The sequence below is a fragment of the Pipistrellus kuhlii genome, unplaced genomic scaffold (genome assembly GCF_014108245.1).
Source record: "Pipistrellus kuhlii isolate mPipKuh1 unplaced genomic scaffold, mPipKuh1.p scaffold_m20_p_15, whole genome shotgun sequence".
NCBI lineage: Eukaryota > Metazoa > Chordata > Mammalia > Chiroptera > Vespertilionidae > Pipistrellus > Pipistrellus kuhlii.
The window spans coordinates 33,493,574-33,519,521 of NW_023425460.1; the positions used below are offsets into that span (position 1 = coordinate 33,493,574).

The following is a 25,948-nucleotide window of genomic DNA, read 5'->3' on the forward strand; positions in this document are numbered from 1 at the left end:
GAGCTCTTTGAAAGATTGTGATTTTATTTATTTTGGATTAACCCTCACCTGAGGACATTTTCCCATTGATTTTTAGAGAATGGAAGGGGGTGGGGAGAGAGAAACACATCAATTGGTTGCCTCCCACATGAGGGGATTGAACCCACAACCCAGGTATATGCCCTTGACTAGAAATCAAACTCGAGACCCTTCAGCAGATGCTTTAACCACTGAGCCATGCCAGCCAAGACACAAAGGGGATGATTTTGACTCCTAAAAATATACGAAGATCCTGCGTATCGGATTTAGAATAAGGCATACCCAATGGTAGTAACCCTGGTTGTCAGATTACACTGGTTTTAGAATAAAGGTACTGTTCATTTTGTGTAGTGCAAGGCTTTTCTTCTCTTGGCTTTTTGATGTACTAGACAAGTCTAATGTTAATTCTGAATATTGAGTTTTATTAGGTGAACAGTAATTTTAACAGTCCCCTTCACTGAGTAAGTTCTGTCTCCATAGATAAGCAGAGTTTCGTTGCTGAAGGCCTGGCAAAACGTCAGGGGGAGCAGGGGAACCTCCCCCTATCTTTTCAGCCATCTTGAACCGTTCCTGGAGAAAGCTGCTCGCCATTCAGGGCATAACTTTTGTCTTTTCTAAAACTTAGTGTGGTCTTTTTCTTTTCATGCTTTTTTTTTTTTTTTTTTTTTAGGCTACTTCAGCAAACGAGTTTTATTTTTATTTAGGCTTACCTTGTATGTTAGGGAAGAAAAAATATTTGCTTTACATGGGTTCTTAATTGAAGTGAGTCACGACTAACTGCACTAAGAAGTAAAGCACTTAAAGATACTTTGGGGTTTTTAAGTGTCCTCTTTACTCATTTGTTGATCTGTAGGGCTCCTGCTTCATTAAAGAGAATTAGTGACTGTATGCACAGCATTATTTAATTACAGTTGTAGCAGCCCCCGTTCACGTTCATTAAGCATGTAAGTAAACAGAGCACAATGCCAGGGAAAGAGGTGAGAATAGAGCAAGTCTAATTCCTCATCTAGAACACATCTCACTGACCCTTTATACCAGTTTTTGTAATGTAATCTTTATTATTATTTTTTTAATTCCCACCCAAGGATATTTTTTCCCCATTGCTTTTTAGAGAGAGTGGAAGAGAAGGCGGGAGGGGAAGAGAGAGAAAAATTGATGTGAGAGAGACACATTGATTGGTTGCCTCCCACACTCACTCCAACTGGGGCTGGGGATTGAACCTGCAACCCAGTTAGATGCCGTTAACTAGGAGTCAAACTCACAACCCTTCTGTGCATGGGCCAACACTACCCACTGAGCCCCACCAGCCAGGGCTGTAATGCAACTTCAGTGTAATCTTGATGCTTTTTTACTCCCTTCTTTTTTATTTACCTTTCCTTAATATGCGATGCCTGGAATGGTTATTTGAGGGCGTGGAACCTGATTGTTTGAGAGTAAGATGAGATATCTTCAAGAGCGAGACCCTTAAAGATGCTTTGGGGTTTTTTAAATGTCCTCTTTACTCATTTATTAAATTGTAGGACTTCTGCTTCATGAACGATAATGAGTGTATGGACAATGTAATAACAGTCATAGCAGCCCCCTACAGTTCCTGTTCATTAAACCTTCAAGAAGACAGAGCACAACGCCAGCGAAAGAGGTGAGGATAGAACGAGCCTAATGCCTAAGCATGGTGTAGATGTGAGTTCAGGCAGTGGGGTGGGTCCTCGATGCATGCATACCTATATTTGCAGAGAAGTTTCTCCTGCATCAGGGAAGTCCCTTAGGGCTTTATGGAGTGATGTAGCAAAGGGAATTAGCATGGGCTGGGTAACCACATCAATATGCATAATTGACAAGCTATTCAATACTTTTAAAGATAAGTACTTTCCACTCTTTTCTTTGGCTATCAAATGTAACTTCATGTAAATATTAACTATAATGTATTATTTTCAAGCTTCTCTTTTGTTACAGAAAAATTAACATGTATATTTTGTTAAACAGAAAAAAATATGTAACCCTTCATGTATATATGCTAACTGAAAGTGGACAAATTAAGGAAACTGAAAAGGTACTGCTTGCCTCTAGGCAGGATGGCCTGTAAAGCATTATAAATGGGATGAATAGGATGTAGCCCTTTAAAAAACGGATGAGATAGGCACCCAGATTGAAAAGGAAGTAAAACTATATTTGCAGATGACTGGGTGCCTAAGTAATCCACTATAATACTTCAGAATTAATGAGTTTCACCATATGGAAGGGAGGGTACAAGGGAATCACTTGTATTTTATACTTTTATACCGAACAATCCGACAGTCAATTAAGAAAACAGTTTTATTTACAACTGAACAAAATATTCAGAAATAAATTTAAAAGAACTGTAAAATTTGTAATCTTCAAACTACATAAACCTGTTGAATATCCAGAATACACAAATCTATAGGGACAGAAAGTAAATTAGTTCTTGCCTAACGTCGGGGGTAAGTGGTTGGGAGAAACGGGAGTGACTGCTGATTGTATGGGTTTCTTTTTGGGGTGATGAAAGTTCTGGAATTAGATAGTGATGATGGTTGTGCAACTATGTGAATATACTAACACCTATTGGAGTCTATACTTTAAATGGGTGAAATGCATGGTATGTGCATTATATCTCATAGCAGTTTTTTTTTTTTTAAGTGGGGTAAGGTAGAGATAAAAATAATTGACATGAAAAGATATGTATAGCTTAACGATATAAGAGTAATTAATATATGTTCCTGTAAAAAAAATTTTTCCTCCCAAACAAATTTTGTTTGTATTTTCTCTACCTAAGCTAGCTAGGTTCATATTCTCTTTAGGAACTTTTTGAAAATGAGACATATTATGGTAATTGATAGAATAAAAATTTTGTTTACTTTGTTTTGTATGTAAAGAAGCCATAAATTAGCTTTTAGAATTAAAACGTTTTTATTGAGCTATAAGAAGAATTTACTTAGTTTTTGAATGGTTTCCAGTATCATTCAGAAGTTTCTCTGAAACCCTTGGTAGGTTACCACTAGGTATAATCTCCCAGTTTTCCTCCACAAAAATTTGTAGTAATTTTTTTTTTTAATTACTGACCTTCGTATAAAGAAAGAATGAGAAACTCAGAAGAGTAAACAAAGGAAAATAAGCATTATAAATCTTATCTCCCACAGATGACTATTTTTAGGATTTTGGTATATTTTCTTTCTAGGACATTCTTTTAAAAATAACAGATTCATTGAGATATAATTCATACTGTATAGTTGATCCACTTTTAACCTCCCAGTACTTCCTAGTGAACTTTTAAAGTATGGTGTACATGCAGAATGTGAGTATGCAGCTTGGTGAGTTTTCCCATCCATGTAAAACTATGCATTCGAGAAACAGTCACCAGGAGGGGATAATGCGCCCATGTCCCATGAAGGTTCACGTTTCTTCTGCTTTTGTACTTTATGTAAAAGGAAACACACAGGATGTATTTTTCTGCTTGTTTTGCACCACATTAAATTTGTGAGTTGCAATTACAGTGTTCCTTTTCATTGCTGAGTAGTACTCTGTTTTGTGAGTATACCACAACTTATTCTATTTGTGCTCTCTCCTTGGAGGCAACCAAGTGTTTTGTTTTGTTTTGCAACCAGTGTTATTAATTCTTGTATATCCGTCCAGAAATGCACAAATAAAATGTGTATTTTCTCCTTTTTACATATGATGGCATGTTATACATGTTATATGCATATTTTTATGTTTTGCTTTTCTCAATGTATCTTAGATAATTTCATATTGGTACATTAAAAAATTCTCATTATTTTTTTACGGCTGTATTATATTTATTGTATGGATTTAGCATAATTGATTTAACCAGTCTCTTATTAATGGATATTTAAGTGTTTCCAAACATTTTACTATTATTAACAACATAACAGAGGCTTTCCTTTTTCATACATTTTAATACTTTTGTAAGTTTACCTTGTAAATTCCTACTAGTAAGACTTGCCGAATCAAGGGAAATCTGGGTTTGTAGGTTTGATAGATTTGGCCAACTTGTCCTCCAATGCAGTTAAAGTAGTTAACACTTCCACCAGCAATATATGAGAAATTTGTTATAATTTCCTAGGTATCATTGATAATGTTTAAGAATATATGTGTCTACTTGAGCAATTGAAATCTTGACAAAAATGTGAAGTATATACTTTTTGTCAGTGGAATTAAAGTTAAGATTTTTTTTAATTTTTAAGTTAAGATTTATTTTAAATTATATGCTCAAAATAATGGTTCCGTGTAGTTTGGTGGATAAAATATTAGGCTTGTTTAGAAGGAATCTGAAACCTAATGGGCACCATCATAGTCATGCATTAATAACATATTGCTATATCTGAAGTGTTGGTCTAACTTTTGGGTGCAGTAATACCGGAAAAACATGATTCAGTTGAGGATGACATGGACTAAAATATAAGTAGTCCCATTTGGAAATATAAATGTTAAAGAGTGAGGGTAGAATATGAAAACTAAATTTTTTAAAATCATGAAAAAAAATGAATGTGGCACACTAACGTTTTGATGAACATGTGTTAGAATTTTAGAATTCATGGGTATATGGGACATTTCAAAAGAAGTAGGTGGCCACTTGTAATCTGCAAACTACATAAAACTGTTGAATATCCAGAATATGCAAATCTGTTGGCCAGAGCCAATTCAAAATGGATCAACTGTAGAATACACTTCTATATTCTCAATTGGGAATGGTCATTCGAAGCTTATGCAAAATCCAGAATTTATGAAGAAAAAGATTGACAACCAATTAACTGTTAAAAGGCAACCACAGATTAGGATAAATGCGAAACAGATGATAGCACAAAATAATTTACAAAGCTTTTATTTTCATTTAAAAAATATTTTTTATTGTTTAAGAGGGAGAGGGCAAGAGACAGGTGGGGGGCGAGGGGCAGGGGGAGAGAGAGAGAAACATTGATGTGAAAGTGGAACATTGATTAGCTGCTGGGGATTGAGCTGCTACTGGACCATGTACCCTGACGAGGATTGAACCAACAACCTTTAGGTGTGTGGGGACAACACCCAACCAACTGAGCCACACTGGCCAGGGCGATATTCAAGTTCTTTATAAAATATGGACAGTAATTCATAAGGCCCTCTATTCTGTAAAAGAAAACATTTGAGTAAGCTCCTAAGGTTTGAAGGGAGGACAGAAGCCCAGGGAATGTTAGCATTTTTAGGTTTCAGTTTTGTGATATATAAAGTGGAATTGATAGTCTCCTCTTGGATAATTGTTATATACAGATACAGGGCCTGGCACACACAGGCCTGCGGTAATTGTGGATTATTACTATGACTGCAGTCATGCGGGGTCTGTTCATGGAATTGTAGGCTGTGTGGATGTAAGTTGTGCTCTAAGGGAAGGGAAGTCTCCTAACTCGGTGAGTTAGATAAAGTTTTGCTCTGAAAGGTCATTAGTAGAAGGCAAGCACGGGGTACACTCGGTGAAGTGTGACCGTGGGATGCCAAAAAAATTGGGGTTTACAGTAACAGCCCCCTTATCCAAGCAGAAAACAAGAGTCTGACGCAAGCAGTGCTTTCTAAATGGCTCTGAATGGAACAACCTACCAGGAAAATTTTCCATCTAGAGTTCTGTTAATTAACCCAAATGAGACCACACTGCTAGAAAATCCAAGAGCAATGGAAAATAAGAAGGGCGCCCTTGCATTGAATGGGTTAAGACTGTATAATTGTTTAATTCAGAAACAAGTTTGGTGGTTGAAAAAAGTTAAAGTAATTAATGCTGCGGTAAACTGTGCTAGATTAAATTTATTGAGGGGAATACAAAATTCTGTATAGAATCTCTGTAATTCTAGATCTGGGGTCTAGATTTTGATCAAATGTTACTATCCAATCATGACAAAATTAGTACAGTTTGGATCTTGAGAAACTCATAAAGTAAAAATCATTGTAAGAAATAACATTTTTTTTCCCTGTATAAATTCCGAGGTCTTATTTTTATTGGTCCTTTTATCTTTGCTCCTGTCATTTATCACATTAACACATGACTTAATAGCTAGAATTGTAGTCAGTTAAATCGAGGCAGTGATCTCATTATGTCATTTCAATTTCTCTATCTCCTATATTTCCTATACACTGAAAATTAGATTCAAATTCTTGATTCAACATTTTTTGGCAAGAATACTTTATAGAGGATGAGATATACTTCAGAGTACATACTCACGTTGCTGGTTGTCCACCATTAATGATGTTAAATTTGATAACTTGGTTAAGATGGTGACTGCCGATTGTCCCTATTGTAAGTATGTGTTTCCCCTCTCGTGTATTTTCACAGTAATCTGTGGAGTGGTACTTTGGCACCATGTGAATGTCCTTGATGCGATCAACCTTTCCCCTAATGGTTTCAGCAGCCATTAAGGTTCTTTGCCTGAATCAATTTATCTCAAGAGGCGTTGCAAAGTGATATTGGCATTCTTCTGATATAGGGCCAAGATATTTTCTCTGAGTGTAGATTTGCAGGTTGGTGTTTCCTATAGTGGTGTGTGAATCACACTCAAAATATATCTTCTCTAGCTCTTCTAAATCTTCTCTGAATTAAGTTTTCTTTTTAAATGGAATAAGCAATATAAAGCATTTTGAAGCAATACTAGTGAGGCATCTTCCTGTATTTTTCCTTCGTAATTCTTTTGCCCACTGCTAATTCAGCATCAGTTTTTCTTAAGCAACTTGCTTTTACGGATTCTTTCCAGAGAATTCATCAGTTTCCACAGAAACAACAACTCTTTAGTCTCATCAGTTTCTATAATATTTAAATTACATAATTGCAGCATCAAGTAACGATATTAGGAAAAGGTTAGGGAACAAAAACAACCAATTGTTAGTAAACCTTCTACTTCTTCTATGGGAGTACGCAGAGGACTAGAGAGCAGCCTACTTGCCTAAGGCATTTAGTGTGTTGGGGGCCTCAGTCATTGTTTTACAGGGAGAGTGGAGTGTGTGGTGAACCAGCATGTTGGTACATGGAGGTCACTTAAAAGGTCATCTTATTGCAATTTACTTGCCTTGTCTTCCCCACTTGACTCCCAGTTCCTTGACAGTAAAGACTAGTCTTATTTTTATGTTTTTGTTGTAATCTTTAGTGTTTAGTACAGTACTTAGCATACAGTGAGTGCCCAGTGAAAATATCTGTTGAATGAATCCATGACCAGCACCAGAGGAGACCATATTGACCTCAAGTGAATTCTGATCTTATAATCTTCACAATATCTTTGCAAACGTCAGGGTTTGTATGATCATTGCATATAACTTATTCTTTCATTGGTTTTTCTTCCCATTCTCCTAGTCTTTGAGTCTTTCTCTGCTTTGTGCCATCTTCCTTCAATTTATTGTGCATTGCAAGCTACCTGTGTTTATTATCTTCCCACTTTCCTGACAAAAATGCAAAAATGTAAGTTTTTCTGCAATGACACTTATCACAAAAGAGAGAAGAGAGTCCTAGGAAAATACAAAATAGATCCTTAGTTCTCTATTCTAGAGCTTAATCAATCCCAGGAACTGAAGTCTTCTGTTTCTTCACAGAGGAAATATGACAAAGGCAGTGGCTGTACAAGCTTCCTTCATGGGCCGCCCTCCCCACTGCCTCATCCAGTAAGCGGGAGCAACTACTTCTAGAGGTGAGAGGGGAGGGAGGACAACCTCCATAATCCATTTGATCCACCTAGCCGCAAAATTTTGGTTTTGAGAGAGTGAACAATTTGTAGAGTTGCTATACTGAAGAACTTAAAAGAAAACAAGTCTACATAGGATTGAATGCTCCGTGATAAAAATTATGCTCTTTGATAGAAGTCTATAACCTATATTCTGAAAGAAGCTACTTATAGCTGAATAATCCTAATGATCTCAAGATCCTGTTTCTATAGATATTAAAAGGTATTATACGTGTACAGTTGAGATTATTTTTAACTTCCAGAACCAGGACAAACTTCATCAATAAGATAATCATTATCATTTATTGGTTAGTATATGCTAAGCACTTTGTTAAATTCCACATTTTTTCATTCATTTTTTATTTTTATTTTATTGATTTCTGAGAGGAAGGGGAATGGAAAGAGAGATAGAAACATCAATGATGACAAAAAATCATTGATCGGCTGTCTCCTGCACACCCTCTACTGGGGATCAGTCCTGAAACCCCAGGCATGTGCCCTGACTGGGACTGGAACCATGACCTCCTGTTCATAGGTCAATGTTTAACCACTGAGCCATGCCAGCCAGACCATTCATTTTTTAAATAGTAACCTTAGGACTTACCTCTGTTTTACAGATGATTAAAGTGAGAGGCCAGAGAGGGTAAATGACTTGTTCTCGGTCACACAGCTAATATGTAGCAGATCCAAAAGATCCAAACCCACCTACTTTTAGTTTAAGCCCTTAAGCCCTGACAGTATGCTCTAGGGTCCCATCACACATATTTGAATGCTAAAAATTGTGACTTTGGTGAGGGATCAGTGACCAAGGATGACCTAGATCTTCTGAATGTAATGTCAGGAACCAGTAGACAGTTGAAGTACCTTCTCCCAGAAACCTTAAGACATGTTATTTTTACTGAGGGGCAGCTATACTTCTAAACCTATGTTTATGTAATAAGCAAAAGAATGTTGCATTTTTTTAAACATTCACTCATTCAGTAAGCTAAATGAATTTTTTTTTTTTTTTTTTTACTTGACAAGCTATCGTATTTAAATATCTGAGTCTCAGTTTTCAGGCTGAATTCATGTTGTATATTTAAGAAGACAATGAAAATTCTTTAAAGATATTCTCAAGCTCAACAGGAAGGAGCACAGTTTGATTTCTACTTGTTTTTCAAGCTGGCTTCATCTGGAGACAAACTCTATTGTAACCTTTCTAGAATTTGGTGCCAATAGGAGTAAAAATAATAAAATCAGTACAATTAAATTAAATAAGAAATTAGAGTCTTTTATGTACGAGGCCTTAGCTTAGGTAACAATTGGCCACTCGTCTGGGAAACGGTTGCTAAAATTACAGATGACCGGCAGTTGCTGATTGGCTTCATTTATTGCATTGTGTCCCAGGAAGAAAAACAATGTCTTGTGATAAGAGCTTGCAGAGATAATATCATTTTTCCTAAACTTCATCCTCCTTCCTATTTTCTTATGATTAATTTGAGCTATTTATTCAGCACTTATTGAGAGTATTCTATACCAGGCACTGTGCCTGCTTTAGGTTTTAGATATGAAAGAGAACTCTTGCCTTCAAGAACCTCACAGTATAGTAGAGGAGAGAACACATGATAATACAGAATAACATGCTCCGATGGAGCTAGTGAAGGCTCTATGGGACTTCCAAGCGCAGCTGGCATAGATGAGGCCATTAGGATAAGAGGATACTTGAATTGCATCTTTGAGGAAGAATAAGAGTAAAGGAGCCAAGGGGAGGAAGTGTTCTTGACAGAGGGAACCAAGAAATGGTGTATCTAGATTGGAGAATGGCAAATGGTATGGCACGAAATGGGCAGACACGGGAGATGAAGCTGGAGAAGGAGCTTCAGATCATGTCACGATGGGCATTGCAGGCCATACCGAGGCATTTAGACTATCGTAGGTAATCGAAAGCCATGAAAAAATTTCAAGTAGGACTAACGTGTTCAGATTTGCTTCATAGAAAGATTACTATGGCATCTGTGAGATGTCTTTGAAGAAATTGCCAGAGTTAGAAGGAGAATGTTGTTGCAGTTCAGAAGAGAAATAACGGAGACATGTATCTAAGGTGAGCTGGTCATGGAGATGGAGAACATGGGAGAGATTCAATAGACATTTAGGAGGTAGTCTTAAATTTAAAACTTAACACAGTGATTTGGAACCAGTTTGTCAAAGCAGGGTGAACCTAGAGGAAAGGAGGAATCTAAGTTGACTCTGACCTTCACACTTGATGTACTGGTGCCATTAGGCAGCAAGAGGAGCAGAGTGGAGGGGCAGGTTTGGTAAAGAAGATGATACAGTTTGGGATGTGTTGATCTGGAGATGCTGGTGGGACAGTAAAGAGGACCAAGTAGACAATTGGGATATTTTTGAATCTAAAGTTTAGGAAAAAATATTGGGCTAGGGATGGTTCTGGTATACAGATTTGAGAGTTTCCATTCTATGTGTTAATGCCTGCTTATGTTATAGTTACTTGATTAGTACGTAGTGAAAAACAGACTTACCATAAAGCTAATGAAGTTTAAGCTTAAGTGCTCCACATGCATGGGCCTTGGCAAGGGCCCTCACAAATGTGTCTACATGGTTATGTTTTTTTAAAATTGCAAAATCCAGATGTTTTATACAATTGGTCAAAATTGCTCTCTTGCCACTTCAAATTACTCTCACCATTGTGTCTGGTGAGGTGAAGTGATCCCAGGTGATTTTTGGGAATCAGCTGTGGTAAGTGAGCTGGGGATACATTTAATTTGGGTTTGCAGTCGCTTCAATGGAGAGTTATTGCTGGCCATCCAGTGAGGTAATGCTGTTGAGAAATGCCCACTGTGCCAGCTTACTCAGGACTGTGGCACAAAAGTGCAGGATCAGCCGCATGTTGAGATAGAAACATATCTGGCACTGGAATCATGGAAATGGAGGAGGGTGAAATGTACAAAGCCAGAAACTGATAGGCAGAAACACTTTACACTCATCGAATTTTATCTTAGCCTGAAGGGCAGCCTGATACAGACAGACAGACAGACAGACTGTGTAAAGAAGTGTATTTGGAATGGGACTCCAGGCAGCAGGAGTTGAGGACAAAGGGAAGTGAAATGGGAAGGGGGGAAAGAAATGCCAGGAGGTGAGAGCACATTGGAAATAGCGCCAGCTGAGGGCCACAGGCGTTCTATCTGACCCAGGGCCTTTCCCGGAGCCTTCCCAGGCGCTCTCAGACTGTCCACTGGGCACACTAGTTCCTAACATATCCCCATTTCTGGATTGCATACCCATAACTACAGAGTGGTTTGGGGAGCAGTCTCCAGGCAGAAGTGAGAAGCACATGGAGCTGCCGTGGCTGGCCGTCTGCTTGCACTGATCGCAGGGCAGAACCCAGTCCCAGCTGGTGTGGATGGGTCACTGCGGTGGTGGAAGGAGGGAGCCACGGGGCTTGGAGGGTTTTGCGATGGCGCTTAAGAGGGAGGCGTCTAATGTTAACAGAGATTCTACCCATTCATTTCTAGTCAAAGTAAACACTCTCTGGTGAAGATTACATACAGTTATAAATCTTCACTTATAAGATTTATACAATTATAAATCTTCATTCTTTTTTCCTTTTTGATGAGAAGCACACAAATAGAATTACTCTGTAAGACACAGACTTATACTGTAAACTGCAGCCAACATACTACTGTTAATTTCTCCCGAAATGTTTGTGTATACAATTACACAAATGTGATCATATTATGTTTATTATTCTGGTATTTTTCTTACTATATTTGGGTGATATTTATGAAAATATGGAAATTTTTCAAAAGACTGTGAGATCTTTGATTCTTCTTAAACGCAACTCAGTATACCATTGTATGCTACCATTGTGTGGCTGTACTAGAACTCATTTAACCAGCGTCTGTCTATTGGTGGACATTTAGGTGGTGATTTTTTTCCCCCTCATAGAAATAGAAAAACTTGCCTTTTATTTCCTACACATTTTTTCAGAGATACTGGTGTGTGGGGGGTGAGGGGGGATGTTGATAATGGGAAGGTGAGGAGGAATTGTGAAGGAATTTGTTATAGAGGATGTTTGCTTTGTAAAATTATCCGACTGCATCTTTTCTCCTCTACAATGATAATGGAGTATTGACTCTTCTGTTTCTAGGACAGGAAATAGACGAGTAAAGTGCTAGGACTCTTATCTTGGGACAATGAGCGAAACCTCAAATTAATTTTTTTTAAGTTTCTTGTTTGCAGAAAAATTAAAGGTGTGATTAATATATTGGATAAGAATTTGAACTAGATAACTTTAAATTTTCTCTCCAGCTCTAGGACTCAGTGACTTTTAATAATTTTGATAGCCCTTTTTCCTCATATCACATGATTATTAATTATATAATAATATATTATGTAATAATATATTATTGTTAACTTTATCATAATATATATCAACATTTCTGCATGCTCATTCCAACTTGAAGTCATTAGGAAGGACTTCGTGAAAAGAGGAGATTCGAGTTGGTTTCTTTTAACAAACCAGCCCTTAGTTTCTCCTTTAAGCTAGTTTAAAAGGAACTGATGACCTCACCCTTCTTAAAATGCCTGCTCCTGCCCTGGCCAGGTGGCTCAGTTGGTTGGAGCATCTGCTCAGACACCAAAAGGTGGCGGGTTTGATTCCCTGGTTATGACGTGAATGGGAGGCAGCCATTGGATGTTTCTCTCTCTCCCTCCACCCCCCTCAAAAAATTAAAAAAAATATATTCCCAGGTGAGAGTTACAAAAATAAAAATGCCTTCTCCTAAAGCAAATGTATGGTGTGGTTTGATCACATCACCTAGACCAGTGTTTTTCAACCTTTTTTGGGCAAAGGCACACTTGTTTCATGAAAAAAATCACGAGGCACACCACCATTAGAAAATGTTAAAAAATTTAACTCTGTGCCTATATTGACTATATATAAAGTAATTCTCTTGAATAGGAATCAAATAAACACAAAGAAAGTATTTTATAATTACTTTATTATGAAATATTAAGTAAACAAAATAGTGAAAAATTATAAAATTCTTGTCTTGTCTGCACCTATGGCACACCAGGCAACATCTCGCGGCACACTAGTATGCCGTGGAACAGCGGTTGAAAAACGCTGACCTAGACTTCAGTAATGACTGTTCACTGTGGCTCTCATAATAGGACTGTGTTTTTATGTGTGATTTTGTGTAACCACCAGCCTGTCTACTTGTGTTGTAGAAATCATCCAAGAAATTAGTCTAGTTGAAATTAAGAGCTTTGGATTGCAAAACAAAGTTCTAAATGATTGTTGGTCCAAAAACTAAGACATGAGGAAGGAATAGAAGAGAAAATTATAAAATGAAAAGACTGATCTTTAATCATAACAGCAGAAGTATACCTCTCTGTTTAAAATCTATTACTGGATATGTTGGGCTGTTACTAATCTGTTGGACTATTACCTCATCAGTATAGTCAGTCTTCCATCCTTACAAAGGCTACAAGTCTAAAGGAAAGACAAAAATAGACTCATCGGTTCTAAAATAAACCCCACAGTTCTATAGAAGAACTACCTGTCTCTTGGGAAAGATGAGAAGGTTCCCATCATCTCAGCCATCTTTTGTCTTAGCTATGTTTTCCATTGCTGATCGTTTACTAGGAAAACATTCCAAGGGGTGTACAGTGAGTGTTACAGACCACTAAAAAAGATGAAGTGGAGATGCCCGGCATGCCTCACTATTTATAAGAAAATATTTCTCCAAAAGATGGGAAAATTCGAGTCTTTAAATACTCTGGGAGAAAGGAATAATGGAAAAAACTCTTCAGTGTCTGCTCTTTGGTTCACAAGATTTTCTCACAAGTCACTTGGATGGGACATGAAGCAAGTCACAGAACAACTGGAATCTTCTGTGAATTGACTCACTGGGTTTCTGGCTGAGGTATCTGACAGCAGGACTGAGGAAGTAAGACAGAGAACAAGCTGGTAGTGGAGGGGAGGGAGGGAGGAGGCCATCCACTGTTTGTTGGTCTGGAATCCTGACCTGGGTGGGAGAACCACAGGGCTGTCTTTAATAGGGTAGGACACTTGGATGCATTGAAGTGAATAATTTGACTTCTTGTCTTTTAAATCCAGCCACAGTTTAGTCTAGGTTAGTTTTTCTTTTTTGTTCCAAACGATTATTTGCTATTCCTACAAGGAAGTTTATTGAGCGGGTCTCTGGCACAGTATACATACATTAGCTTGTCTTCATAGACATTCATTGTCTTGAGTTTGGGAAATGAAAACGTAATCTAACCCTAATTTTCTCGTGGTATCTGCTTTCTGAGTCCCTTTTTGTCTGTCAGTCATTGTTCAAAAGCAAAACCAATAGAGGACGGACACACACACAACACTCATTAAGGGATTTATCGTAAGGAACAGGCTTATGTATGTAATTGTAATCTAAAAGTCCAAAGTCTCTATGGCAGGCTGTCAGGAGGGAAGATCCTAATTAGGCTGGAACCCCAAGACATGGTCTGCATGGTCAGGTAGAACGTCTCTTCCTCAGAGTTGGAAGGAGACGTGACGTGGGATGGTGAACACAGATGATGTATTCTAGAAACCTATATAATTTTATTAACCAATGTCCCCCAATAAATTCATTTTTAAAGGCCTTCCAGCTGATTATAAGTCAGTCCCACCCAAGATATCCTTATTTAAGGTTAATCAATTAGGGACTTTGTACCTGCAAAATCCCTTCACAGCAGCACCTAGATTAGTGTTTAATTACTGGAGACTGTTACCTACCCAAATTCCATCAAAAATCCATCACACAGCCTGGTTTGGCTCAGTGGATAGAGCAACATTCTGTGGACTGAAGAGTCGAAGGTTCAATTCCAGTCAAAGGCGTGTACCTTGGTTGCAGACTCAATCCCTAACCCCAGCTGGGGCATGTGTGGCAGACAATTAATCGATATGTCTCTCACATCTATGTTTCTCTCTGTGTGTCTCTCCCCTCCCTTCCACTCTCTCTCTCTGTTAAAAAAAAAAAAAAAAAAAAATCCTCACCCAAGGATACTTTTCCATTAACACCAACAACAAGAAATCCACCACATTATGAGAAGCCAGAGGAGCCGCCTGGAAAATTACACTGCCTCAGACGTCTCTCTGCAGACATTTACTAAGTCACGGTGTGGTCTCTGCTGCTCTCCAAAAACAGTGCTGCCTGAGCACTCAGTCAGGCAACAACCTGCCTGGGTGTCTCAGCCGGGAAGCCTGGTTCTCTAGCCTTGCCAGGATTGGACCCCATTTTTGAGTTTTCAGTCTTCCATGTAGAATAAGTTTTTGTTGATTAAAGTGTTTTCCCATTGGTTGCCATTTTGTGAGCTTTTCAAACTTAAAAGCTAAAGCTAAGAGCCATTGCCAGCAGAAAACTAAGCATGCGTTTCACCAGAGAAATTATTAAAGTGATCTGTTTTGGAGGGCAGAGGAAGTATTTGTGGCTCTAAAAGGGCAACGTCAGAGATCCTTGTGGGGATGGGAGTTTGGTTCTGCAGCAGCGTCAGTGTCAGTATCTGCTAGAGATGCTACCATGTAGGGGAAACTGGGTAAAAGTACACCAGATCTTTCTGTTACTTCTTACAACTGCCTAAGAATGTACAGTTATCTCAAAACAAAAACTCTAATTTAAAAATGTTCCATTTTGTAAATCTAAGAATCTTTTCATAATATAAATTATTTTCTAATTCATGTGTTTTTTTAAACACACACACACACACACACAAGCATGTTTTCTTAAGGAGGTGGACATCTCTATGTACTAGCACTGTGCTGGGATCAGTGTTTGAGGACTGGAAGAAAGGATGCCTGACAGGTGAGTGTAGTGCTTAATATAAAAGTGTTTTGTAAAAATCAAGGCTAAATTCTTAGATGAAATATTGGGCATACTATAAGAAGATAGTATCTTCACTCTAATGATAACTGAGAGAAGTTATGGTTATAAATTCAAAAATAATGTGGAGGAGGCAAATTTTAGCCCAGAAAATGGTATAGATTGAAAATAAAAACAGGTTGAAAAGATTTAGGTAAATTTTTGGATTTACTCAGTAAATATTTGTGTGCCTACATGAGTCAAGCAGGTACCTGTAGTTTTAATGTACTTCACACTTGAATATAATTCCTAACATGTAAATGTTGATGTCATTGAAGGCAGCCATACCTTCTCTGAGTCTCCACAGATGCAGCTGTCAAAATCTGAGAACCACATGGGTTGGATTTTCTCTGTGTGTAATATTTCTGATCTTATTGCATGAGAGCTTTTTATGGAAAAGTGAATTTCCACCAGTCAATAACAACATTAAAATGTTTTGAGAGAGAAGTTTCCCCCCACTTATTTATGCATTCATTGGTTGATTCTTCCATGTGCCCTGACCGGATATCAAAACTGCAGCCTTGGCCTATTGGGACGACGCTTTAACCAACTGAGCTACCTGGCCAGGGCAGTAATATAACATTTTTAAAGATAGCCACGAACATAATTCTTTTAAATATTAATTGTCAGATTAATACTTTCCTTCAGGTATTTCTGTTTTTGGGATATAGAATAAGAAACTTCAGTAACGAATGGGAAAGTGGAAACAAACTCACTTTAAATGTTAAGAAACAGGTATTTATAGCAAATACGTAGAAGCAAGCCTGAGACAGAAGGAGAGACTGCCTCCAGGTGCAGCATTGAGCTGGGCCTGGTAGACCCGGCTCCCTGCACTGTGCCCAGGACCTTGCAGTCACCTTGGGGGAAGGCAGCTGCTAAAAAAAATAAAGTCCTTTAGAGGCTGAGCTTTCAGAGTGTGAGGGGCTAGTGACTAGCAGGCCTGTTCCCTAAAAGCTATTATGATTTACACAATTAATAAATTCAGGGTTTTACCCTCTAAAGAAATATCTATAAAGAAATTGCTACTCTTACCAAAAAACTTAATTTTTTAGGAAACCATGAGTCCAAATCCTCTCCTAGTAAACCTCCTGGCGGACAGGATCTAACGGAGAGAGGATGTCCATGGCTGAGCTGACTCCCACGTGCCTGGAGTGGAGGAGCTGTTCTCTTAGGCAGACTTGGGGCAGCCACTTACTGGTTGGCCATTGGAGTTTTTGGAAATTGTAAACCTTTTGGTAAAAGGGGCCTTTTATCTCCCAGAATAGCAACTGTTATCATCACTTAAAACCAGTAACTTCTATATACAGCAAGTGCTTCTATATATATACTCATGTATTGTTTTTATAGGACTATTTTAAGATCTGTGTCACATTTTTCTGGTCTATTTTATGGTGGGAAAATTCAATTGGAAAAAATGCATTTAGCTCTGGTGGGGATGGTAAGGTAAAATAAGTACTTAAAAAAAAAAACACGATGAAGTTTGTTGTTTTCATTTTAGCTTTAAACAGTACAGAAATAGTAAGAGGATAGGTCCCTGAATTACATTGTAGTGTTTCTCCTTAAGCAAATGCAGCCATTGTTCGCAGGCTATAATACTAGGTCTGTCACTATATTAGAAGACCTGCAGGCATGTGTGAGAATGCATTACCAGACTGTGAGAAAATGGCTTTGTGTTTGTGTAGTGTGGCTTATAATACAGGGCTTATTTATTTTTTATTTTGTATCTGTTGAATTGAGAGGGAAATGGATAGAGTAAGGACCTGTCTTACTATTTTTTTAATGACTTTTTAAAAAATTGATCTGAGAGAGGGAGAGAAAGTGGGGGCGGGGGAATCGATTGGCTGCCTTCTGTGTGCTCTGTGGGATCAAGCCTGCTACCTAGGTATGTGCCCTGACCGGGAATCAAACCCACAACCTTGATGATGTATGGGATGACGCTCCAACCAACTGAGCCACCTGGTCAGGGCAGGACCTACCTACTGTTAGAGTAATGTGGATGTAGAGATGTGGGCACTCCCACAGCTCAGATGTGGCAGTGGCAGTGGGTTGGGTTAGGGAGGTGAGTGAAGGGTCTGGGTATGGAGGTTTTTTACACACACACACACACACACACACACACACACCGCTCACAGAAGCTCCTTCCTACCTCTTCTATGGGGTTGAGTAAAACTTTAGAAGTTATGATTGGGGAACATCAAGTCATTTGATTGATTGGACAGTGAAACCATGAGAGAGGCACATAAAGACTGAAGGATGAGAGGATGGTGTATTTGGGTGTCAGGTTCTGATGGCCTTTAAGAAGTTTTTCCTTAATTCACTTGTTGATAGGAAATGAGAACTTCTGAGTGCTTATGAGAATGTTGTGGTTTAGTAAGTTTTCCTTTGGTATTTAGGACTAGGAACAAGACTGGAGTGTTAGGCGTTGTGCTAGACTTGGGGGCTGGGAGTGGTCACCAAGGAGTTCATGATCTAATCAGGGAGGACATGTACCTGCGGTAAGTTCAGTACAGGTGTGCAGGTAATAAATTGTTGGGTGAGGAGGCCTGAGAACCAAGTGATTGCTTTCCATGTCAGATTTGAAGGCTACTATCATTTCCTCCTTGTCCAGGTTTCTCTTCGAGCTGAATGTCTGTGTCCTCTTTATTTGTTCCTTATATTGTACATCCTAAGGGTCTTGGTCATTCTCTCCTCAGTTTGTGTCATAAAATACAGACCTGAGCACAATAGTCCAGATATGGCTAGAAAGAATAGGAGAATTGCTCCCTTCTGAGGTTGTATTGCCACTTAGTCACCATGAGACATGTTGCTGGATCACCATGTGCTCTCCCCATCCTTTAAGGACCTGCTTTCGACAAACAGAATGGGTTGGGGAGAGGAGAGGCCGCAGGTAGACCTGTATTCACCTTGAACCACATCTCTTACCACTCTTGGTTCCTCATTCCCTGTTGCTGGCCCCTCCAACCTCCTGCTCATTCACCCTGTGGTCCATTGTTATGTAGTCCTTCCTGGGTGGCGGTTCCCCAGGTGTACTTCATACTGCGTGTGTATGTGTGTGTTCATTCTTCATTAAAAAGGAAGAAAACACTGAGGGAGAGAAGCAACAAAGATTTTAGTTTTAAGCATGGGTGATCGGAAATCTATGTGTCATTTCCAGAGCTCAGTACTCGGAGAGGGAGGTGTTGCTTTGGAGAGAACAAGCCAAACTCTGTCCTAATGACAGGCCTTTCTCCCTGGCTCAGATTGCCTGGCAGAGCAGGCCAGCTGTGCCTCCCTGTGAGAAGCAGGAAGGGCTGTAGCAGAAATCATGCTGGACAGGGACTAGGGCATGGCACTTCAATGATGACCCTTAAATTCTTCACCTCAATCTTTCTCTTCTTGCATCTTTTGTCACCCAAGACTCCTTTCATGACCTTTTTTCTACATTTGATACTTTGAACTTCTTCTTGAAGTAGTTTGGTGTTTTTTGTTTTGTTTGTTTGTGGGTTTTTTGTTTTGTGTTTTTGCCTTGGCTTCTAGCACACCATTCTCTCCTTATCCCATTGGCCGTTCCTTCTCCGTCTTTCTGGTTATATCTCAACTTCCTAACGAAGGAGACATTGGCCCAGGCTCAGTGCTTAGACCCTTTTGACCACACCCACATCTGAGGAGATTTAATTGATTTTTGGGCAGTTTTCATCTGTAGCCCGCATTTCTTTTTGTTTTTTAAATATATTTTTTATTGATTTTTTTTTTTTTTTTTTTTTTTTTTTTTTTTTACAGAGAGGAAGGGAAAGGGATAGAGAGTTAGAAACATTGATCAGCTGCTTCCTGCACACTACCTGCTGGGGATGTGCCTGTAACCAAGGTACATGCCCTTGGCCAGAATCGAATCTGGAACCCTTCAGTCTGCAGGCCAACACTCTATCCACTGAGCTAAACCGGTAAGGGCTGAAGCCCACATTTCTCTCATTCTCTCAAATCCTGTATTTAGGTGTGTAAGTGTCTATTTGACATTTCCACTAGGGTGTCTATTTGGCATCCCACGTTTAACCTATCTGCAACTGAGCTTTTTCCTTCTAAGCAAGCATCTTCCACAATCCTCAGTAAATGGCAACACTGTCCTTCCCGTTGTTCAAGCCAAAAACCTTATAGCCAGCCCCAACTCTTCTCTTTATCTTTTGCCCCACCTTCAGCCCATCTGCAGAACCGGCTGGCCCTATCTAAATATATATCCAGAATCTCAGTAGGTCTATCACCTACACTATTCCACTAGTCTAAGCCACTGTTCTCCCACTTAGTTTACTGGAATAACAACTGATTTCCCTTTCCCTCGACTTTTCACCAGTTGCCAAGCCTTTTCTCCCCACAGCGGCGAGAGAGCAGATCACTCTTCTGCTTAGAACCTTCTTCCAGTGACTTCTCACCCAGAGTAAAAGCTGAAGTCTTTGTAACAGTTACAGGATCTGCACACCATCCGTGTCAGCCTCCCCACACCCTATATACCTCACCTGTACCATGTTCCCTCTCGCTCTCTCTGTTCCAGCCACACTGGCCTCCTTGCTCTTTCTGTTTCCTCTGTCTGAAACATCCCACCCAGTAATTTATGTGCTTCATTTGGCTCCGTTGCGTCCTTCATCTTTGCTCAGATGTCACTTTATTATTAAATGTAATTCTGCCCCTGCTGGTGCATTCTCCACAGCACATTTTACACAGTCTAGCATATTTTTAGTGTCTGTTTACTTTAATGTGTGTCTCCCCACTAGAATATTCCTTGTGGGCTAGTGTTTGGTCTTGTTCCCTGTTAAAAAGTGGGCATTCTGTAAATATTTGAGAGAATGAGTGAATTTGTGTGTCTACAGTTGAATGAAAGAAAGTCCAGCCTATAGGAAAGCCTTGTAGGATAAGTAATAATTACATTGATAGCATTAGAGATGGTGTGTGGAGAACAAGATAGCAATGATGGGTTCCATGGTCTCTTGCTCTGGTGCCTACAAAGGGATCTAGAAAAGAAAATTACTTTGATGTCTCAAAGGTATATTATCCTAGATGCAGAAGAACAGTGGGCTCACTTAAAGTAAAGACCAGCCTTTGCTAATGAAGCTGTAGGCCTGGGATGGGACTCTCCACCATGGCCTTCCTAGTTAGGGATTAGTGATCAGTCCATCCTGTGTGGTTACTTTTTTAAATATATTTTATTGATTTTTTACAGAGAGGAAGGGAGAGAGATAGAGAGTTAGGAACATCAATGAGAGAGAGTCATAGATCAGCTGCCTCTTGCATACCCCCTACTGGGGATATGCCCGCAACCAAGGTACATGCCCTTGACTGGAATCGGACCTGGGACCCTTCAGTCTGCAGGCCGACGCTCTATCCACTGAGCCAAACCGGTTTCGGCATGTGTGGTTACTTTTGTTCACTGAGCTTGTCAGGCTTGTCATGTCATATACCCCCCCATGCACACACACAATTGTTTGTATTTTATGGATTATAAATTGTGTTTATATACAGGATCTCACTTGATATGTTTGTTTACTTTTTATAAATTGGACTATATCTAATTCTATTTAAAGTGTTCCACTTCCTTAACTACTAATATGCAAACTGGTTTCTTTGGGAGATCTTAAATATGGCCATTGAAATATACCCTTCATTCCATTTCATCATAGAGCATTTCCTTCTTTTATCACGACTTCCCTCTTAGGAACTTAATGATTAGGAACTGAACTCCTTCTTTGGGACTTGAGGATTCTACTTATTGAAACATTAGATTTTTTGTTAACTAAATTGGGACTACTTTAGAAACAAAGACATGTCAAGTGTGTTTGACCTACCTTGGTGAGTGAGGGGCATCACACAACTTCCAGAGGTCCGTAAACCCTTGCACTCCACTACTGGTCGCCCTGCAGTTGTGCAACACAGCAGTCAGTTGTGCAACACGTGACTACGAAATGTTTCGCTTGAATTTCTCATTATGGAATCTCCTGTGTATTTTCTTCCTGCTGTTTGAGGGGCATTTTACGGCCCCACGGACTCTTATTTGTCTTGTGCTCACATTATTGGCTCTTTCTGACTACAGCTGTGTCATGTCGTTCCTAATTCCATTCTTCTTCATCTGCCCTCTTGGCTTTCTTCTTTGGCTATTTCTTTCTTTTTTTATTTTATTTTTTATTTTATTGATTTTTTTTTTACAGAGAGGAAGAGAGAGGGATAGAGAGTTAGAAACATCGATGAGAGAGAATCATCAATCAGCTGCCTCTTGCACAACCCCTACTGGGGATGTGCCCACAACCAAGGTACGTGCCCTTGACCAGAATCGAACCTGGGACCTTTCAGTCTGCAGGCCGACGCTCTATCCACTGAGCCAAACCAGTTTTGGCTTCTTTGGCTATTTCTATTAGTCCGCTTACTGTTCCACTTCACTTCATTGGCATGAAACGTGTGGATGCAAATGAGTCCATGTTTTCCACAGGCGGTTACAGGTGCTTTGTCAGCCCACCCAGTGGATTAATCCATGAGCATCCAAATGGTGTCTTTTATTCAGAATTTGAGCCTCTGCTGTAAGGTTAAAAGATGCACATGTGCCAATCTGCTGCCATTCTGGGCTGCTTTACCAATCCAGAGAGGATATGCAAATGAACTTTGATTTGGGGAGCTGGCCGAGACAGAAATTTGATCCCATCTCTACTATGTATATATAATTTTAGACACTTAGTTCATCTGACAATGAAGACATGTTCTTCTAACTTCATCTTTTTAAGTGCCCTGCCGTGAGCACAGCAGTTTTAGAAAAATGATCAGTCTAGGCCCAGGGTCAGCAAACTGGCTCGCAAGCCACATGCGGCTCTTTGGCCCCTGGAGTGTGGCTCTTCCACAAAATACCACGGCCTGGGCGAGTCTATTTTGAAGAAGTGGTGTTAGAAGAAGTTTAAGTTAAAAACATTTGGCTCTCCAAAGAAATTTTAATCGTTGTACCGTTGGTATTTGGCTCTGTTGACTACTAATGAGTTTGCTGACCACTGGCCTAGGCGATCATTTCATGCTGAATTTGAATGGCAATGTATCCATAGAGCCCTGTGCTCTGAACACAGGCCTGCTTTGATTTTCTCGGTGATCTCTCTTCCTCTATTCCTAGGACAGCGTGAGGTGACCGGAATGCTCAGGAGCGCTCACAGCTGGCCAAGAAGGCTCTCTCCAAAGCCTGATTGTGCCAGCAATGCCCGCTTCATTTGTTCTATACACAGTTTAACAAGTTTGTTTAATTTACATATATTTAAAAGTTTGTGTTATTTAGCACCTATAATTGCATATTGTCCTGATTGCTATATTTCCATTCTTCTCTTTGGAAGTTAAGAACCCACCAGTTCATTATCTTTTCTAGTTTTTGGTTGAGTCTTTTGTTAAGTTCCCCAAAATTGCTTTTCTGCTTTCTATCCTGCCAAATCCCTCCAATGCTCAGGTTAAGAATGATGCTTTTGGAACTCAGGTTTTTAAATTTCTGTATTGGCAACTTGCTTACATCTCCCTGTTGATTGTTCCATTGATGAGAAGATGGAACTCCTGCAGCAAATGATTAAGTGGCGGGTGATAGGTGCATTGTATTGCTAGCCTCCTACAGCATGATTAGAGAAGAGGGTGGTCACTTTTTTTTTTTTTTTTTTTTTTTTTACTGCTTACCAGCAAGAAAGTTCAGAAAACAGGACTTCTCACCAGGAATTCAAAAGCTAAAAGAATGTGGCTCTGGGCAGATGCAAAAGTTTCAGCATTGAAGGTGGGGTGTGAGAGGGAGCCCCTAAGAAAATGTAATTTTCCGTGTAAGAAGCCTGACTCACATGAAACATTTCTCCAGTCCGATCCGCTGGTGCTATAGAGCTGGTATTCCAAGTATGTCCATCTGCATTTAAACGAATTGCTCCAAGACAATCTGATTATGCAGTAGTTACTTTGGTGAGAATAGCGCCTCAGTGGAATGGAAACTTCATTTTGAGTCTAATATTAGACCTTGCTTTGGAAAATTCCTTTTAAATGATCACAAGCTGGGAATAGCAAAAGAATTTAACTTTCGACAGACAGCACTGACCAAGAATTTTTAACTGCTTATGTTTGGGTTCTTGGGAAAGCAGATGTGAGAAACTCACCAGACTGAATTTACTAGACTGGAATGGACTTGACCCTGATGCGGTGTTTATATCTATTGCTGATAAGTTTTTTCCCCCTAGTCTCATTTGCTGGAAGTATTTTCATTCTTTGAGCGTGAGCACGCTAAGGATGAAAATTGTTAGGATGCCTAATTGTCTAACCATCTAACCTTCTAGGCTTCCAAGCCTGGTTGCCTCTCAAGGGGTATGAGCCAAAGCAGGAAAGGCCAGCCAACCTGCAGAGCCCAAGGCAGTTTCTGAATGAGCGCTGCTGGGAACGTGAGCAGACCTGGCCTTAGGGAACATTTTAGTGTCGGTGGCTGTGTCCAAGGGAACCTGATTGACTCCTACTTTTAAGTAAACTTTATTTCAGGGACTGCTCCTCCATCCTAGCCCCCCAAAAGCCCCTTCCTGTGATTAAAACACACACACACACAAACACACACACACACACACACACACACACACACACACACAACAATATATGTGTTAACTGATCATGGAATTTCTATACTATGTCTACGTGGCTTAATTTAGGATATATTTCAGATGCTTCACATGCCCTGAACTGGAAACACCAATATTGGTGTGAAAAATGTGTTTAATATTTTAAAAGATCTTTTTGATATTGAAGTGCATCTTTTAATCACGGTGCACATATAATGTAGTGAGTTTTTCCTTCCCTCTGACTAAGCCAACAATCAGTTGATGGTGCCTTAGACTTGAGGAAGAACATTAAAAAATGAATAGGAGTTGTTCCATATTGATCACCTCTGGGATCCCAGGCACTGTCTTTGCTCTCCCTACCCACATTATCTCTGATGATAATTCACTATAGTCTCTTGGGCAGCAGTGATTCTGAGCCCGCTTTTGGACGCGAGAAGACTGAGGCTCAGGAAAGTTACGTAGTTTGCTTGTGACCACACAGCCAGTAGTGGCTAATTAACTGGCAGTGCTGGAGTTCAAACCCAGGACGGTTCGGTTTGACTTCAGAGCATGTGTTCTTCCCTGTTGGTTGATATTCAACCTGAGGTCCTGGCCAGGTCGCTCAGTGGGTTAGCATCATCCTATAAGCCCAGGTTGTGGGTTTGATGTCCAGTCAGGGCACATACAAGAATCAATCAATGATGCATAAATAAGTTGAACAACAGATTGATGTTTCTCTCTCCCTCCCTCCCATCCTCTCTCTCTAAAATCAATAAACAAAAAGAAAACCTGAGAAATTGAAAACATTCTTAATTAACTTGAATGGACAATAACAAACCCATTTCATGTTAACATAAATAATACTGAACTTAAAATCACTATTTTCCAAAATAAGAGTATTAAGTGTTATTGTTTTACCTTTTTTTTTTTTTTTTTTTTTTTTTTTTGTAGATCTTTATTATCTAGCTAAGTGGAAAGCAGCTGGACTTTTTCTGCATTCAGTTGGTGCAGTACAACTGTTTTTATTGAATAGTTGAAGTATATGAAGAAAATCTGGGCTCAAACAGATGTGTATCTGGAAAAGGTTTAGCACTCAGCTCTGGATCTAGCCTACTCCTAGGCAAGCAGTGTGAATACTCCCCTCCCCCTCCCCTGATCCAGGCTACCCCTCTCCCCTGCTCCCAAAAAGAGGCAGAGAAGCAGAAAAAGAAAGGGAAAACCATTTTATGTGTGCCCCACCCTGTCCAGCCTCCTATACCCCACCTCACCACCACTGCCCCCAGCAAAACCACACTTGCAAACCTCACCTCTACTTTCATCTACAGCCTTTTTTTATAATCCTGGGTATTCTCTTGATACTACACCAAAACCCCATAAGTGGACCTTGGGCGCAGTTGGATTAAAATCCTTTGGTCTGCAATCTTCCTTGGAGAAGAATTATGGATAATATATTTAGGTCCTTGCCCACTCCAGGAAGTAGTTTAATTCTCCCTTCTCCCTGAGGTTAAGCTGGACCTGCTTCCAAAACACAGAAACTAGAGTGAGTGCCTTTAGAGGGCAGAAAGCTGGGGACGCCGCCCGGATAACCAGGCGCAAAGGTGAGCATTGCCTGTGGCGTCCTGGGCAGCAAAGGCTGCTGCTGTTTTCCTGAATGTAACGGGCTCATTTTTAAAAATATATATTTTTTATTGATTTTTTTTTTTACAGAAAGAAAGAGAGAGGGATAGAGAGTTAGAAACATCGATGAGAGAGAAACATCGATCAGCTTCCTCTTGCACCCCCCCTTCTGGGGATG

The 25,948-nt window shown here is 39.6% G+C and overlaps 1 protein-coding gene and 1 long non-coding RNA gene across 4 annotated transcripts in view; one reads left to right on the forward strand and one right to left on the reverse strand.

The window, feature by feature from the left end:
- CNNM2 (cyclin and CBS domain divalent metal cation transport mediator 2) overlaps window positions 1-25,948 on the forward strand; it is a 94,231-nt gene that overhangs the window by 49,451 nt on the left and 18,832 nt on the right. The gene's annotated exons all lie outside the window — the stretch shown is intronic.
- On the reverse strand, window positions 7,135-25,816 carry LOC118718940. The gene is made up of 3 exons (XR_004987997.1): window positions 25,513-25,816; window positions 16,366-16,377; window positions 7,135-7,145 (listed from the first exon to the last, which is right to left on the reverse strand). It is a non-coding gene; the product is annotated as an uncharacterized LOC118718940 (long non-coding RNA).